At 36.4% G+C, this 5,899-nt stretch overlaps 1 non-coding gene across 1 annotated transcript; it reads left to right on the forward strand.

Annotated features, from left to right (window-relative positions):
- The first annotated feature begins 1,099 nt into the window (after positions 1 to 1,099).
- LOC121207499 (small nucleolar RNA R71) lies at positions 1,100 to 1,206 on the forward strand. The gene has a single exon (XR_005902588.1). It is a non-coding gene; the product is annotated as a small nucleolar RNA R71 (small nucleolar RNA).
- The last annotated feature ends 4,693 nt before the right edge of the window (positions 1,207 to 5,899 follow it).

The raw sequence follows: 5,899 nt of genomic DNA on the forward strand, positions 1-5,899 counted from the left end.
AATCAGCCAAAGCATTATAAACATCTAAGCTACCAATTAAATAAGGAATTGTAAAACTCCCTGGATCTTTTAATTGGTTGGGCAGCTTATTCTGTAGAATAGCTGAGCAAGCTGCATTTACCTCCACATGCAATGCTTCATCCAACTTCTGCTTATATGCTAAAAGCTCCTTTAAAAATTTGATTGCATTTGGCATCTGTGAAAGGGCTTCAATAAATGGTAAGTTAATGTGTAATTTCTTTAATAGTTTAAGGAATTTACCAAATTGTTCATCTGTGTCGTCCTTCTTTGTCGCATTTGGGTATGGCACTCGTGGTTTGTACTCTTTACTTACCGGTTTCTGCTCGCTGTGGTCTACCTTACCTTTACCTTTACTTACCACAGTTTCTTGCCTCGGTTCTGGTTCAGATGTAACAAACCCTTCCTCATCTTGAATGGAAATCGCATTGAGTTGCTCCATTGGGTTAGATTCAGTGTTACTCGGCAGGCTACCTTGTGGTCGTTCAGATATCAATTTAGCGAGCTGGCCTATCTGAGTTTCGAGCCCTTGGATCGACACTTGTTGATTTTAAGTGCTATCTCGGTATTCTGTAAACGAGTTTCTGACACTGAGATGAATTTTTTTAGCATCTCCTCAAGGTTCGGCTTTTTCTCTTGCTGGTAAGGTTGTTGTTGGAAACTTGGAGGTGGTGGTGGTCTCTGATTCCCTTGGCCTCCCTATGAGAAATTTGGGTAGTTCCTCTATCCTGCATTGTAAGTGTTACTATAAGGATTATTTTGAGGTCGAGAATTATTACCCATATAATTTAATTGCTCGTTTTCCATGTTGTGGCCATAGGGTTGGTATTCTGAATTGCTCAATTCTCCTCCACTTGCATTGCATTGCATTATTGGGTGAATGTTAAAAACACCGGCTGCTTTCGTCAGCTTTGTCCTCATGACTTGCCACTAATAATTATTCAGTGACATCTCTTCTATAAATTCATAAGCCTCCTCAGGTGTCTTACTATTGATAGTTCCTCCAGCAGCTGCGTCAATCATCTGTCTAATCGAAGGATTCAGGCCGTTGTGAAACGTTTGAACCTGTAGCCAGAGTGGTAACCCATGGTGAGGGCACCTTCTTAAAAGGTCATTGTGTCTCTCCCATGCATCATAGAGTGTTTCTAAATCCATCTGCACAAAAGAAGAGATATCATTACGTAATTTGACTGTTTTAGCCGGCGAAAAATATTTTAATAAAAATTTTTTGGTCATTTGTTCCCAAGTAGTGATTGACCCTCGTGGTAATGAGTTCAACCATTGTTTAGCTTTGTTCCTTAATGAAAAAGGGAATAACTGAAGGCGAATGGCATCATTAGAAATGCCATTGATTTTAAATGTATCGCAAAACTCTAAAAAGTTTGCCAAGTGATTGTTTGGATCCTCATCCTGCAAACCATCAAACTAAACAAATTACTATATCATTTGAATTGTGTTAGGTTTCAGTTCAAAATTATTTGCAACAACAGCAGGCCTAACTATACTTGACTCAGTTCCTGTTAAAGTAGGTTTAGCATAATCATACATAGTGCATGGAGCAGGATTTTGATTTACTGGATCAGCGGCAATCGCAGAAGGTAGCGGATTTTCCTGGTTTTCAGCCATCTCCTCGGTTGTGGTTGAAGTATTGTCCTCTTACTCTTCCTCTGTGTATCTTAAGCTTTGCCTTATTTCTTTTCGATTTTTGTGAACTGTACGATCGATCTCACTATCAAACAGTAATGGTTCCGACGGGTTTCTTCTAGTCATACACTATAAAAACCTGCCATGAGCGAATAAAAGGAAAATTAGAAAAGAAAATAAAAATTTAAATTGCAAATAAAGTAAAATGGCTAAAGTAATAAAAATCGAGTGTTCCTAATATCTTAGTTCCCCGGTAACGGCGCCAAAAACTTGATTCGTGATATTTGCGATAAGTTTTAAATAATTTATAAATGATCGTTCTTGAAACCAACTATTATCACGACGAAGGCAACTGTAGCTATCGAACAGTAGTAGAGCTCTAGCAAGATTGGATTGTCGAACCCAAAGGAACCAAGAGTACTAGTAATTACTTTCTTTTTATTATCTAGCCTAAAAATTAAGGGATTTGTTTATCAAAACTAATTAACTAAACTTAGGGTGCAGAGAAAGAAAGTTTGGGAAAATACTTTTAGAAAATTCGATTGATTAAGACAATACCCAAGGAAAAATCCACCTAGACTTCACTTATTATTTGACTCTGAATCAGACAATTTATTCATTTGACTTGATCTGTAGAAATCCCTAAGTTATATTATTATCTCTCTCGAGACTAATAACGTCTAACCCTAGATTGATTAATTGAAATCTCTTTCTAATTAACGTCCTAGTGTTGCATTAACTCAATCTATGGATCCTCTTATTAGGTTTCACCCTAATCCGGCAAACTCTTGTTGCCCTATCTCTAAGTGTGCAATCAACTCCGCTTAATTATGACAAATTTACTCTTAGACAGAGACTTTTGCTCCTCTAAATAAGCACATTAACTCAAATCAAAATTCCAGGAATATTAAGACAAGAATTAAGAACACATAATTAAAAACAAGTCAAATATTTATCATATAATTCATATAATAATAGCAAGAACTATCTTAGGTTTCATTCCCCTTAGGTATTTAGGGGGTTTAGTTCATAATTATAAAAGAAAACATCTCAGAAGAATAATGAATACAAAACATAAAGAAAAACCAAAAACTCTTGAATGGAAATTTAAGGGAGATCTTCAGTCTTGATGAATAATCCGGCTTCTGAGATGGATCAATCAACTTTCTTCAAGTAATTCCTTGCTTCCTGCTCCGTGTGTCTTCCTAAGTGCCTCCTCAGATGTTTAAATAGGCTTTAGAATGCCTAAGATCCCTCAAAAGTAGCCTTTTCTGAATAGGACTATACTTGGGCTCGACAGGGACACACTGTGTGCGATTGCTCCAGACCGTGGTCAAGGCTGTTAAATAAGCACGGGGGTGTAGTCTACCCGTGTAAGTCGTGCTTCGATCCTGCCAAATGGACACGGCCGTGTGGCTTACCCGTGTGAGGAAGTCCAGGCTGTGTTGATTTCCCAAGTGGGTCTATTTTTTTCGTTTTCGGACTGTTTCTCACTCTTTTTGCCCTCCTATGCTCTTCTAAGTATAAAATATGAAATTAAAGGATTAGGAGCATCAAATTCACCAAATCTAAGGATAATTCATCCAAAAAATGTGTTAAGCATGGGATAATAATATGTATAAATTATGGTTTATCAACTAAAGATGGAGTCATTGGGTATGTTGATGCTGATTTTCCTAGAGACCTTAGTAGAAGAAGATTTCTCACAGGTTATATCTTTACAATCGGTGGTTGTGCAATCAGTTGGAAAGCCACTTTACAAACTACAGTCATTTTGTCTACCACTGAAGCTGATTACATGGCGATTACTAAGGCTTGTAAAGAAGCTATTTGGTTGAAGGGACTCTTTAGTGAACTCAATGAAGACCTTCAAATCAGTACAATATTTTGTGACAGTTAGAGTGCCATCTTCCTTACAAAATATCAAATGTTTCATGAGAGAACAAAACACATTAATGTTCGGTATCATTTTATTTATGATATTATTGCTCGTGATGATATTGTTGTTAGTAAAATTAGCACTCATGAAAATCCTGCAGATATGATGACTAAGTCACTTCCTATAACCAAGTTTGAGCCTTGCTTAGACTTGGTTGGTGTTTATTGTTGAAGTTAAACCCTTAAGGGGTTTTACGGAAGAGGTAGAGAACTTTTTCATTGAGAGTTCGCAATGAAGAACTTATTCATTGAGAATTCGTGTCAAGATAGAGATTGTTAGAATTAAGTGACTCGAATCCTTATTTAAATAAAATACAATGGTAAAATAAAATAAAAGTAAAATCCATATAGAACTACACTTCTTTTATTTTATTTTAGAGCAAGGATTTTTAAACCTTATAAATTTCAACCTATTTGATATTGATTAGAATAAGGTGTTTCAATCTTACTACATTCCTATTAGAATATGGTTTTACAAGCCTATAAGTAGACATAGTCTACTCGTCTTATAATTATTCGAATTCGACATAGTGAACTTTTTCTCCTCTGCCCATGGTTTTTATCCTGAAAGTGTTTCCACGTAAAAATTTGTGTGTTCTTTATTTTTATTTCTCTTTTCTTTGCAATATATTGTCATTACTAACATTCTATTTTTTTCAGCAGAGATACCATTGCAAATAGTTTGAATCAGCAAGGCATTATCAATTTCCAGTTTCACCTTTCGGTATCCTTTATCCCACACTACCTGGGGACCCTTCAATAATGTAACACCCCTAACCCGTATCTGTCGCTAGAATAGGGTTACAAGGTCATTCTTTTAATGTGGTTTCAACTGTCTCGAGGCATAAGCTATAACTTTGTCTTCTTGTATCAAAACGCAGCCCAGACCATTCAACAATGCATCACTATAGATCACAAATTTTTTACCCGATTCTGGCTATACTAACACTGGAGCTTCAATCAAAAGAGTTTTCAGTTGATCGAAAGTTTTCTGACATTAATCTGACCACTTGAACTTAACATCCTTTTGAAGTAGTCTCGTCAACGGAGTTGCAATCATTGAGAAACCTTTTACGAATCGTCTATAATAACCGGTGAGTCCCAGAAAAGTTCAGACTTTAGATACATTTCTCGGAGGCTTCCAATCCAATATTTCCAAAATCTTACTCGGATCTACTTGAATACCTGATGCTGACACAATATGCCCCAGAAAATCGACTTCACGCAACCAGAATTCACATTTATTGAACTTTGCAAAAAGCTGTTTATCTCCCAAAGTTTGTAGCCCTATTTTTAAATGTTCAGCATGTTCGGATTCATTACGGGGATATATCAAGATATCATCAATAAACATAAAAACAAATTGATCCAAATACAGTCTGAAGATCCGATTCATTAGGTCCATAAAAACAACAGGTTTACTCATTAATCCAAAAGGCATAACTAAAAACTCATAATGTCTGTACCCCATTCGAAAAGTAGTTTTCGACACATTAGAGTCTTTAACTCGCAAATGATAGTAACCTTATCTCAGATCTATCTTTAAAAACACTGTAGCCCCTTTCAACTGATCAAACAAATTGTCTATTCGTGGTAGATGGGATTTATTCTTAATAGTTGCTTTATTGAGTTGTCGATAGTTGATGCACATTCTCATAGTTCCGTCTTTCTTTTTCACAAACAAAACTGGTGCACCTCAGGGAGAATAACTCAGTCGTGAGAAACCACTATCTGCCAACTTTTGCAACTGAGCTTTCAACTCTTTTAATTTGGTCGGTGCCATTCTGTACAGAGCTATCAATATTGGAGTTGTTCCCGGCACTAACTCAATACCAAATTCAACTTCCCTGATCAGTGGTAAACCCGGTAACTCTTCAGGAAACACATCTGGATATTCACACACAACTGATACTGATTCAATATTCTTTTCTGTCACTTTATTGTCGAGCACATAAGCAAAGTAAGCTTCACACCCCTTTCTCACATATTTCTGAGCTAACATCGAAGAAATCACTGACTGCAAACCATTCAAATCATTAGACTCAATCCAAATTATCTTATTATTTTGACATCTCAAATCAATCATCTTTCATTTGCAGTTCACTATCACATCATGCACTGTCAACCAATCCATACCCAGAATTATATCAAATTCGTTGAATGGCAACAACATCAGATCGTCCAGAAAATAGGAATCTCGAATCATCAACGGACAGTTTTTTCATATTTTATCAACCAGAACACACTTGCCTAAGGGGTTCGATACTCTAATCACAAGTTCAGTGGACTCTACAGGCAA

This window comes from Gossypium hirsutum, chromosome A09, assembly GCF_007990345.1.
Source record: "Gossypium hirsutum isolate 1008001.06 chromosome A09, Gossypium_hirsutum_v2.1, whole genome shotgun sequence".
In the NCBI taxonomy this organism is placed as follows: Eukaryota; Viridiplantae; Streptophyta; class Magnoliopsida; order Malvales; family Malvaceae; genus Gossypium; species Gossypium hirsutum.